The following is a 13,559-nucleotide window of genomic DNA, read 5'->3' as shown; positions in this document are numbered from 1 at the left end:
GAGTCTTTTTATTTAGGAACAAGACATTTTTACCTATTTATTAAAGTCATTTTAATTTATGGTTATCTCTTGATTACTGCCTGTGACAATAAGTCCTAATTTCAAGTTTTGTTGAGAACCACCTGTTCTGTTTGATTAACTCCTTTGTTTTTCTTAACTGCTTTTATTCTCATCATCTATATTGAAACTGTAACTCATTAGGAATTTGAAAGCAAAAACTTTAGAATACACATATCTAATTAAATTTGTACCTGAGAAGAATGTAGACAGAGATAGCAATACCCTTGGCAGCAGCTCTCCCAGACGGCATGCTTGCCTTTAGTTTAAAGATGTGCCAAGCCCTCCCTTGAGGTGGGGAAAGAGAGTGGAGAGAGAGGGGCACAGTAGGAAAGAAAGGAATAGTGGATAAATTCCTAGTTCCTACAGAATCAGAATTTTCAAGTGCAGCTTCTTTATTTTATTTCAAATGTTGTAAATTCTAGAAAATAAGATGTAATGATGACCCAAAATGAATAAAAAGGGCCTCTAAAGACAAATATAGATATTTTGGGATATTCAGAGTACTGTATGTACTTCTTCCAGTAGCGTGAATAACTACCTCCTGGCAATATTCCAAAATTTCTTTCATTTTGGAAAGAAAAATTAAAACATTTCAAAAAAGTGGAATGCAATTTCAGTTAATAAAATGTGAGGGAAATGAGTCAAGCTCCCATAAGAATATTTTTGATGCCTTCCTTTATAAACACTGTAGTGTAATATATAAATGATGTTCATTATTTGCATCTCTAGAAAGATTGATAAAATTCCTTTGTATTGTGCACTTTACAGTACAAGTCCAAAGAATGAAATAAATACATTTTAAAGTAAACATACAGTGAGTTTACAGTAAAAGGCCAAAGAATGGAATGAAAATATTTTTTCAAAGACCGTCACAATCACCACTAGAGGGTACAATAAGCAACCTTTCCTCCAGCTATCTGAGAAGAAGAATATGACTGAGAAATAAAAGGCAATTTAGAATCACAGTACTTGCAACAACCTCCACAGGTCATCTGGAAGGGAAATGGTTTTTGGGAAACGTTCATCAGACTTGACATCTAACCAAGGGCAGAGGGTATCAAATGATTTTCAAGGGCAGAGTTTGACTTCGATAAAAGGAAAGTGAGTTTATCAAGGCATACCAAAATGTTTCTAAAGTTATTAAAACAGAAATAAATAAGCCTGTTAAACTTAACACGGAACTGCCCATCCACCTAGCTCAGCAAGCCTGTTGTTTAAAGCTCCTGAAATGTTTTTTTCTCTGGAAAGATAAATTCCATGAGGGTTTAGAAAACACAATGATGACGTAGGCTTTCAGAACTTCAGTAAGAGCCACGTTGGCGGTAAAAGAGAGACAACATTCTCAAACCAGCTAGTGACAATTGGCACGAGACAGAGGCAGAGTGTATGAATTCCTCATTTCAAATATTTTACCCGACTAGTGGAGCCCATGCTGTGAAAATAAACATATTCCTCATTAGAATTCTAAGAGCAGTTTTTTGTTTGCTTAAGTTGGACCATCTCACCTAACGCATCACCTAATCTTTTGTAATGGTCCCTGAAAAAAAGTCCTTTCCTTAACACATGATTTCCACTATCTCCCATTGAAAACATGCTTCCAACCTTCACATTTAGTCTGTGTTCCAGAATAATTGTATTTAAAAGAAACACACCGAACTTCACAATATAAGAGATAATAAGGTAAGCAAACCTCAATATAAGAAGGAAAAATTTTAGCCTTCCTTTATTAACTACTTTTTAAAGCATAATGTTGCTTAATAGGTACATAGAGCTTTACAGTATATAATGTAACTTTATAATAACCTTTTGATCTAGTCAGGTCTGTATTTTTATTCATAGCTTCTAAGTGACAAAACAGAGACTTGAAGCAGTGAGAGGCCTTCCCCAAAGTCTCTCAGTTAGTAGAGGATGGAGGTGGAAAGAAGAAATTTTGGATTCCTTTATCTAGTCCTATTGCTACTATACTGTGGTGCCCATGCAGCTACAATGAATCAGAGTCAGAAATCCTTCTAATGGCACATTTACATTTCTCTGAAAGTACTTTAGACTTACTAAGAGAAGAATTTTCTATTTGTCTGTGAACGTTCTTGTGTTTGTGTCTAGAATGCCTAGTTACTAACCATTTCGATTTCTCAGTCATTTTAGTTTCCCAGGTCCATTTCATCATCTGGGTATGAGAGCCCAGACAATATATCACCAAAGGATTACTATATTTCTCCAGTGGTTGAAGTCCTTTGGCCTTCCTTATAACATTGCCCTGTCTTGTTTTATTGATTACCTGGAAAACATTCTCAAAATGTACAAAGTTGTTGAGTGTATGCCAAAATCTCCTTAGCATTTGTTAAAGCATTTAGAATAGTTTACAGTGTTTATATACATATACATACACACTATAAGCTATTATGTACTCATCAATTTTAATGCATATATATTGAATGTTAAAAAATACTTATCATCCTATATAATAAAAGCCTAATATGCAAATTGACCAAACGGCAGAATGACCTGTGGAATGACCGGTCACTATGACATGCACTGACCACCAGGGGGCAGACACTCCATGCTGGAGCTGCCCCCAGCCTACAGGCCCTAGGCCAGCCAAGGCGGGTGCCAGCAGGAACCTCCCCAATTGCCTCACCGGTTGCCCACAGATTGGCCCTGATCACTGGCCAGGCCTATGGACCCTTCCCATGCATGAATTGTGTGCACTTGGCCTCTAGTATTTTATATTTTAATATCTTGAACAGAAATAACACTAGATGAGGATTACAAAACAATAAAAAATGCAATAATGTCTTCAACACCCTAATCATTTTAAATAATAGGGAGATAGACTACTATAGACATATTTTTTCCTAAAAATATTTAATTTAAATCCCAACCTTGAATTCCCACTGGACCACTTTTCAAAGAATTTCCGAGGTGTTGATTATAATTTTACATGAACTAGAAGTGGGCAGGGTTTTAAACCTCTATCATTTATCTTCAATATTTTTGCCATATCTATATGTCATCTGTTCTATTATTTACTATATACATGTATATGTATACATTCATAAAACAAAACTTGTTTCTTATTATTTTTTCAGAATATATTAAAATAAATTTGTAACTTCAAACTTTTAAAATATCTTCTAATCATCCATTTAAAGCTCTCATGGAAATCATAAATGCTATGTGTACCATGTTTTGTGAGATACTGTCTAGTAGAAAGAGTTCTGAGCCAAGAGGCAGAGGCCTGGATTATGGTCTGAACATGACCATTTTCAAGCTTTGATCACTGAGCAAGTCAGTTGACTTCCCTGAGCATGAACCCTATAATGCTGTGAGGATTAAAGAGACAATGACGTAAAGGTCTTTGCACCTGCAATGTCCTGAAATGTTAGGTTCCATCCCTTAAAGGGAATTCAACTGATTAACGACGATGTTTAGTCAACTTAGGACAGTATGATTTGATTCCCAATACTTTCTTCTCTGTGAAATTCTTATCCACATGACATGCAACAAAATTCTGATAACAGACACAGAAGCCATTTCAGAGGCCAGGCTATTTTATTGATGAAACCAAGTGAGGAGGCAGATCTCCATTGTAAATGCTTTGTATGGAAGGTCACACAATTACTTATCACACTCTCTTGGGAACCCTATTGTCCTTTTCAAGGCTGTAAGAACAAAGGCCCACGTCAAAGGGGAGTTGGGGTATTGTAGGTACTCAGTGATCACATGGAATGAATAGAAGGACACCAAATGGCATTCAGCTAGGTCTCATGTCAACTAGAATTGGAAAACCAACCTGTCTTCCAGAGGCAACCTGGTCTCCTCTTTGTCTTTGTCTTGTTTCTGCTCGTTTGGGGCCGTTTCTCATCACAGTTTTTTTTTTTTGCTCATTCATCTTTCTCATGACTCCAAAATGGCAGTAAGAGAAATCTGGTCCAGCTTGTACATTTCCATGAAGCCAGATGTCCCTGGCTAACCAATGGATGGCCTCCTTCGGGAATCCACTTCAGTAACAATGAGCTGTGAAGGGAGGGGAGATGCACTTCATTTACTCAGTTGTGAATATATAAATTCTTTCCGCTACCCATCCCTTCCTCCCAAGGTATTAATAACATTTTGTTAGGTTTTGTGAGGCAAACTGAAGATCAATAGAAACACATGATTTTAAGGTTGTTTTATTTTTTTATGATCCGTCATATGTCTGAAAAATATCCTGTCTGTCCAACATACTTTACTCTTTTAACACTGTTATTACTGTGGTTTTGGCTCTCAAGTTAAATCTACAATCCTTTCTTGGGTTAGACCACATTCATACTTTTAATTTAAACATACACACACACACACACACACACACACACACACACACACACACACACACAACCTTTTCAGAGAAATTAGATTCAGGAATCTGACTCCTATATCTGGAGGAACATAGCTTCACCAAGCCCTTCTAAAGTGGAAACTAAGGAAACAGTATTAACACTTATGTGATAGCTCACTAGCTATGACAATGTTGTGATAAAATATTTTGTTTCTTAAGCAGAGAATCAGTAGTTATTTCCCCTGAAATGTTGATACCCCATCATGCAGACATAGACTAAAAATGCTCAATACCACTCATTAAAGAGGTGAAATTTTATATTTTCAGTATAATTTCAAATACTGGGTGAATTCAGCACAAAATAAGTAACTTATGCAAAATTTTGCTGGACTCTCAAAATAAGACATGTACGTTAAACTCCTCTGGGGGTGATCTGGTTTCTGCTTTCTGAAAAGGGACCATCACGTCATGTACTTTACATTGGGGAGACTCATGCTCTGGATATATCAGCGTAAGTCCCAATTACCTACTTTGAAATCATTATATAACAACCGCTCTTTGGAAACAGGGTTTCGCTGTGCCGAGGGAGAGAGCCAGGACTCTACCTAGTTAAGCCTAAGTCGGCCGACCTGGTGCCGGGGGATTCTGGTGCTGGTTTTGTGTTAAACCACAATCCTTTAGCATACATCATACACTGATACTCTGTGCTTTCAGAGGACGCTGTGAAGTAAGAAGCTTTGTTCCACTTGGAAACAGGTTTTTTCCCAAGAGAAATGTGTCTTTTGAAATCAGGTATATCTTCTTGGGTGTTAGAATACATCATTGTAGCAAATGATTACAGAAATGTTATGATGGTCTTTGGGGCTATTTTAAAAAGTCCTACCATATGATTGTTTTCAATCATAAAAACTTACAAGTAATATCAGCTCAAACTGAATATTGTATGACTAAAGAACTTCAGATATCCTAGAGCCCACAAGGTTGTTTTTTTTTTTTTTCCTGTCCCTAAAGGGAAAATGTAGGAAAATTGAAGGCATGTGAGACATTAGGTGATCTATCATAAAGATCTCCTGGGTTTTCAATGGAATTTCAAAATATGATTGTACCAATCTGAAAAGGTATTTAGAAAACAAAAATATAAAATGCATGTTCCAAAGTTTAATCTGTGTTTTTACAGCTAATACTTCCTGCATGCTGTTTATAACCCTCTTTGTTCTTTAACCTTAGGTTTGATGCTGGCCGTGGGTCCTAACAAAGCTTTTTTTCTGTTTTAAGTCTCTTCTTAGCTGTGGCTGAACTTGTCTTTAATCTCTGGACCATGAAGAAAGTTAGATTCTGGAAACTGGTTTATTTTTTCTGATTTTCTCCTTGGGGATTTATTTTATCAGCCATTACACTTTTCCAATCAGATTTTCAAAAGCCTCCAATGATTTTAGCTCTGATTTAACTCCTAATTGCTCCTTATACTATTAAAGCAAAGCACATTTTCTAAACTAATTAGACTTGTACACCAGGTGTGCTTTTTCATGGTGTCCCTGATATAAAGCTTCTTTCTTTTCCGGCCTCTAGTCTGAAATATTTCTACTTATTTACATAGTCTCAGCCCCGAGCTCCTTCCTTTGAAAACTTTTCCTGAGGATCTTCCGCTTATTTTGGTGTTCTTTGTCCTGTTTTCCAATGTCTGGTCCTAAATTATCCTATGGTAATATGACTGTTAACCTATCTCCTTGTTAGATGCTCATGGCAGGCAGGGAACTTATTTTGAAATCCAGAGTGGCTAGTGCATTGTCTACTGCAAACAAACATGTGAGGAACTGTATATATCTTAGACTCAAAACCATATGCTGTGATTTACATAAACATTTAATTTTTATTTTGGACAAGGAAATGTGAACAAGAAAAACTTCTCTTCAAATGTGTTTTTTTTAAATCCTCACCTAAGGACATTCTTAGAGAGTGGACGTGGGGTGTGGGGGAGAGAAAGAAAGAAAGAGAGAGATAGAGAGAGGAGAGAGGAGAGAGGAGAGAGGAGAGAGGAGAGAGGAGAGAGGAGAGAGGAGAGAGGAGAGAGGAGGAGAGAGTCCTCTTCGGGTCTCATCATTTCACACATCTTGGAGACAGTGACTACCTTTCCTCCAGACTATCTTTTCAAGGTTGAATGTATAGCGAGCAGCTTTGGAGGAAAGTGACTCCCTCTGCGACAGAAGGCAGATGTATTTCCTAATCATGATATTACGACAATATCTACCGATGGGGCAAAGTTCAGATAGGCTTCCTGTCTATTATCCAAGATTCAGGTTTCCCAAACTCAGTTCCCTGTACTGTGATTAACTAGCATGCAGGACTGAGGTGGCCTTCTTCCTGCAACTGTGGACATTCAGGTTTCAGAAAAGGCTGCCACGCTGAATACCGCTATTGCCATGATGAGTAAGTCCTTTGTTCTGATCAGGGGTCTGCGCTGTGAATTTGGTGCTGGAGGCAGGGAGGGTATCAGCAGCCTCGATATTTCTCCCACTCACTCTGCTCCCTTCTACTCTGTCTACTGCACTTCCTAACCCACCAGGCCTAGAATAAGCTTGTGTTCCTAATTCCTCTGCTGTGTTAATAGCAAGTCCCTTAAGGAAAACACCATAATTAGGATCCCCAGTCTTGGCTCTCTTAAAGGAGAAGACAAAGGAGTTTAGAAAATTCTTTTGGTCTTTTCTCCATAAAAATTTGCTGAATTTTGGTGTTAGAAGCTGAATATTAACCCTTTTCGGTCCAACGTGGAGGCTGACTCGACAGACCAGGCGCTAGGAGCAGGTCCAACGTCAAGCAGAGGTCTAGTGAGACAGATAACTTCAACATTCAATCCCGCCAATTACTTTGGACCAGACTGTTTGAATTCCAAAAATAAAATTGGACCGCAAAGGGTTAACACTATTTTTTCCTTTTTGCATTTCTGTTTTAAAAATTCTAAATCTCCCCTAAGCAAGTTTTATTCACAGAATAGAATCAAGATCAGAAAAATGCAAAACAGAAAATCTCATGAATATTTTTTAAAAGTACCCATTATTACTAGCTCTCAAGAACTACATGGAGTAACTCCTATCTCCCACTAACCTGTAGAACTGATCAGTGCATAGTGGTTGTTTGGTAGCACCCCGTTGTGTAGAAAGTTTCTTTGAGGTAGCTGGCTATTTCAAACCCTATATTCCTACCTCTTTAGAAATCTCAGTGTCCTTCATGCCAGATAAAGCAATGGAACACATGGAAACCTATTAAACAAAACCAAGACATTCCTGTATGTATTTCTACAAACATGCCTCTCTCCAGCCATTTCTGAGAGCTGAAATATATATCTTACTCAAATTCTCAATGTCTTTGTCAGCTTCCCTAAGCACAACTTGGACTGGTTGAAAAGCAGCTGAAAGAGAAGACACTGTCTAGCAATGTCATAAAGTACATTTTATTTCTATTTTGAGAAGTGTGTCGCTTTAGTTTTTCACCAGGATGACCCTGGATTAATTCTTCCCAGTTATGTGCAGCATTCAAATTAGAACTCCTATCACCTGGGGGGGGGACTTTATTTATGGACTCCAAACTGCATTCTTTTCCTGGACCTAAAGCATCAATTCATTTTTTACAAGGTGGAGACAGGGGAGGTCAGTCAGTATGTCCACCAACAACATTGAATCACCTCTCTTCCTCTCTCAGGTGTATACTGAAAGTCATTGGAGTACTTACTGTTTTCAATTTATCTCAATTCAACATATTGATCATTTACTAGGTAATTAGCATGGGTCTGAGCACTGAGTGGAATATTAAATAAGTCCCTGGAGCTTATAACCTTGTTGGGTCAACTTGAGACCTGAATGGAAAATAATATAAAGCAAAATAAAAATTGTGCCAAAATATACAGTAAACCAGAAGAAATGGAAGCAAATATCTATACAAAGGTTTGTAAACAAATGTTTATAATAGTTTTACTCACAAACTGGAAGCAACCTATATTAATGTCCCATTGTTGTATAACACATTTCCTAAAAATTTAGTGACTTAAACCAACACACATTTATTATCTCACAGTTTCTGTGGATCAGGAGTTTGGGAGCAGTTCAGCTGGGTTATTCTGGCTCTGAAGTCTGGGCTGAAATGGGAAGCTTTGCTTCCAACATGGCTCACTTGCATGGCTATTGGCAGTTTCTCATTGCATGGGCTTCTCCATAGGGCTCAATGCCATTGAGTTTCCTCATATCATGGTAATAACTTCCCCCACAGTGGGTGATCCAGAAGAGAGCAAGGAGGAAGTCCCAAATCCTATGGAACCTAGTCCCAAAAGTTGCATGCCATCATTTCTGTTGTATCCATTAGAAAAGAGTTTAGCCCACATTGCAAAGGAAAGGGGAATTAGGCTCCATTTCTTAAATGAAGTGGTATCAAAAACCTTGTGGACATATTTTAAAACCACCATACAACCTAATTGTCTATCAACAGAAGACTCCATAAAGAAATTGTTTGGATATCATACAATGAATACCACCTAGTAATAAAAACTAATAAAATTTTGATACCACGACATGGATAAATCTCAGAATAATCACGCTAAGTGAAAGCAGTCAGACAAACATACTGGAAGATTTTATTTATATAAAATTCTAAAAACTGCACACTAAGGTATATGCAGAGAAAGTAGATCGGTGGCTGCCTGGGGACTGGTGAAAGGAAGAGGGAGGGATTTCAAAGGAACACAAAGAAACTTTGGGAAGTGATGGATATACACATTATCTTGTGACAACTTTAGAGATATGCAAATATGTCAAACTCATCAAAGTGCAGGTTTTAAAAATGTGGAATTGATTGTATGCCAATTATACTTCAATAAGGCTGAAAACATTATGGTAAAGAGAATAATTTCTTAAGTTCATATGCTAATTATATTTTCTAGAACTTTATTTTTTAGCTCTGTCTCTTTAGTCCTTAAATATAATTAATAAGTCTGAGACTTATTCATTACTAGAGGCCCGGTGCACAAAAATTTGTGCACTCGGGGGGGGGAAGGGGGGGTCCCTCAGCCTGGCTGGTGCCCTCTCGCAGTCTGGGACCCCTCGGGAGATAATGCCCTGCTGACTTAGGCCTGCTCCCGGGTGGCAGAGGGCAGGCCTGATCCCTAGGTGCAGCCCCTGGTTGGGCTCAGAGCAGGGCTGATTGGGGAGTTGGGGCGCCACCCCTGTCATGCACAGAGCAGGGCGGATCGGGTGGTTGCGTTGCCACCCTCAGTCACACTCAGGGTAGGGCCGATTGGGGGGTTGGAGCACCGCCCCCTGTCACACTCAAGGCAGGGTCGATGGGGAGGTTGCGGTGCCACACCCTGTCACGCACAGAGCAGGGCCCATCAGGGGGGTTGGGGCTCTGTACCCTGTCATGCACAGAGCAGGGCCCATCAGGGGGGTTGGGGCTCCGTACCCTGTCACGCACAGAGCAGGGTCAATCAGGGGGTTGGGGAGCTCCCCCCTGTCATGCACAGAGCAGGGCCGATCAGGGGGTTGAGGAGCTCCCCCCTGTCACTCACAGAGTAGGGCCGATAGGGGAGTTGGGGCACTGCCCCCTGTCACACTCAGAGCAGGGCAGATCAGGGGGTTGGGGCGCCACTCTCTATCACCCACAAAGCAGGGCCAATCAGGGGGTTGGGGCGCTGCCACTGTCACACTCAGGGCAGGGCCGATGGGGAGGTTATGGCTCTACCCCGTCACACACAGAGCAGGGCTTGTGGGGGGGGGGTGGCTTGGGGTGCCACACCCTGTCACACACAGAGCCACAGGGCGATCAGGGGGTTGGGGAGCTCCCCCCATCAGCCTATCAGGCACAGAGCAGGGCTGATAAGGGGGTTGGGGTGCCTTCCCCTGTCACAAACAGAGCAGGGCCGATAGGGAGGTTGTGACCCCACCCCCTGTCACACACAGAGCCACAGGGCGATCAGGGGGTTTGGGCGCTGCCCCCTGTCACGCTGATCCTGGTGCCGGGAGGCCTCGAGGCCCCGCTGATCCCGGTGCTGGGAGGTATATTACCCTTTTACTATATAGGATAGAGGCCTGGTGCATGGGTGGGGCTGGCTGGTTTGCCCTGAAGGGTGTCCTGGATCAGGGTGGGGGTCCCCACTGGGGTGCCTGGCCAGCCTGGGTGAGGGGCTGAGGGCTGTTTGCAGCTGGTCACACTCCCTTCAGTGTGGAGGTCCCCACTGGGGTGTCTGGCCAGTCTGGGTGAGGGGCTGAGGGCTGTTTTCAGGCTGGTGACGGAAGCTCCCAACCGCTCCTTTTTTTTTCTTTTTTATTCTGGGCCAGCTTTAGCTCTGAGGCTCCAGCTCTTAGGCCTCCACTCCTGAAAGCAGGTATCTGGTTTGTTTCAGTTCTATAATCGAAACAATGTATAACTCCAGCTCTGAGATCCCAGCTCGCTGAAAGCAGGTTTCTGGGGTTTTGTTTAGCTTCTATATTTGTTACAATGTTTCTTAAACTGCAGGCTCAGAGGCCGGCAAGGCAGGGGGGGAACATTGGAGTCCTCCCTCACTGAAGCAAGCAAGCCTCATGTTAGTTTCAAGCTGCCTGGCTGCCGGCTGCCATCTTGGCTGGCAGCTAATTTGCATATCTCACTGATTAGCCAATGAGAAGGGTAGTGGTCGTACGCCAATTACCATGTTTCTCTTTTATTAGATAGGATAGGATAGTTTCAGCATGGAAGGAATATATTAACCTCTTTTAACATAAGGTAATACTTTTGGGATTATGGGTTCTTACTCAGTTAATCAATACATTTCAGGTTATTTTTATTTTTAAAAGACATCTTGAAGAGCTTTAATATATATATCCAACAATGTCTGTTTTGCTTTGTGTATTCATCCAAAATGAAAACTATTTCTTCCTCTACAAATATGCTCCTTTATTTCAATTTATTAAATCACTCACCCAGAACCATGGTCTAGAAACATACTACTTTTTCATTGATATCTTCTTCCTCAACCCAACCTCACAATTTGTTTAGTACTTCAACAAATATTCACTGAGTAATTACTATATGTCAGACATTGTACTAGTTATTAAGTGCCAAGTGGTGGGAAAATGTACTTCATTCCTTCCCTTATATATTTTACATTTTAGTGGAGAATATGGTCTCCAAGTCTGGTCAATGAAATGCCTCTTATACCTTCTCAGTTCTCCATTCCCATTTTATTGATTCTGTTTAAAAATTTGTCATATCTTGCCCAAAGTAATTTTCTAATTGGTATCTCTCTTTTTTCTCTTCTCAGACTAGTTTGTTCTCCATAGAGCTTCCAAAATCTTCTAAAACATATATCTGATTATGGTATTCTCTTATTCAGATTATTTTGGTGGGTCCATATTCCCAGCTGAATGAAGTCCAAGTTCTCTTCATGACTTGACCTCTATCTGTGAACTCAACCTTAATTTCACTAACTCACTTCCCTCATTTATGCTAGCGTACTGTCCAACTCAAAGTTCCTCAACATGCTGTGTGCTCACATCTGCTTATGTACTTTGTTTCTGCTAGAAATGACCTTTGATCTCTCCTTCACCCAATACATTTCTGTGCATTCTTAAAGCTACCATTCACATGAAAATCCCTTCTAAAATCACCATTCATAAGTAGAATTGATCAGTTTATCAGTCTCTCAAACTCCCACAATATTTGTATATTCTTATAATTTAGCAATTGCCAGCGTATAGCGTAACTCAGTATTGAGGAAGAAAAAGCCACCCTAGCTCCCTGCTAGGCCATGGTGTTATCCTGCTGAACATAACATTTTCACAGAATATCAAAATGATACGAGGTTACTGTGTGACTTATGCACATAATGAATTATAACATAAACAAGAACCCTCCATAATCACATCTGAGCATTGATGAAAACAAGATACTGTACTAATTACAAAGAATAGCCACACACAGTCCTTCTCCTGCTAACATAGAGGCTGCTGGTTCTTTACAATGACAAGTTTAACCCCATTCCATTCTTCCTTTCTCCTACAGAAAAACTGTTAAGGTATCCAATCATAGAATTGTCCCCACTTTTTGACAGTACCTAACCCAAAGCAAACCTCTGCTTCCTTGAACCTTCCCTAAAATTATCCAACATGAGCCCAAGTCCTGTAAGTCCCCCCAACAGGCTCTGAGATTCCCTTTTATTCCCCATGGTGTAAGGTCTCCTTCGCTGCAGTAAATAATAAAGCCACCTTTGAATGCAGGTATATTTCTGGTGGGGTTTTTTTTCTTTTTTTTTTTTCTGTTGGGCATCAAAGCATTTACATATTTGATCTTTTTACTAGACTATGGAGATTTTGAGACCTGGGGCATTTATTCATTCATTCATTTGGCACTCCCTGTACCAAGCATAGTGCCTGACTATATAATGAGTATGTGTTTGTAGAACAACTGGATGAATGGGTATCTTATGATTGAAGGCACATACTTCAATAGATAGAAGAAGCTGCTCTCAAAAAAAAAACACATGTATTTTTCTCATCAGAGTGTCCTGCGAGTCTGCTACTGACTGAGTTTGCTTTTACCTGTGAAGGTGCTCCTGTGGTTTGGATGTGATTGCCTTTGGCCAGTTCCCACCTTCAGCAGAGCTTATGTCTTTGTTTCTGAAGTGGCAATGTCTTGTATTGTACCTGTACAGTTCTTCATGATCCTTACCATTCCCAGCATGCAGCGCTACACTGCTCACTAGGTGTGAAGATGCTGTCATGCCAACTATACATTCCCGGAAATAAGTCACAGTAGGAAAGCAGATTAGGACAGTTTAAAGTATGGGGAAAGAGAAGCTATAAAAAAGTAGAAAGAAAATTGGTTTCTAACTATAGTTAGACCTCATACTTGTTCTGACTTCATGGATGAGTCAAGGTGTAGTAGTATAGTTATCCTCTCTCTCCAGAACTTATTTTACCTATAGATTTCCAGAGCCTCCTCAACTTTAATCTTATGGATTTTCCTGTTTTGTGCTTTAGTAACACATTATTTAAAGTGGAATAAAAATGCTAGTTCTATTCAAGGCACTTATCCCATTTTTGTGCAGTAGAGCAGAGTTGTTAAAAACTAAGTTTTTGCATTAGAAAGACATGGATTGGAATCCAGGCTCATCAAATTCCTGAAGTCACTTAATCTTTCTCAATCTTAAATTTTTAATGTG

The sequence above is a fragment of the Myotis daubentonii genome, chromosome 7, assembly GCF_963259705.1.
Source record: "Myotis daubentonii chromosome 7, mMyoDau2.1, whole genome shotgun sequence".
NCBI lineage: Eukaryota > Metazoa > Chordata > Mammalia > Chiroptera > Vespertilionidae > Myotis > Myotis daubentonii.
Note: the sequence above shows the minus strand (reverse complement) of the source record.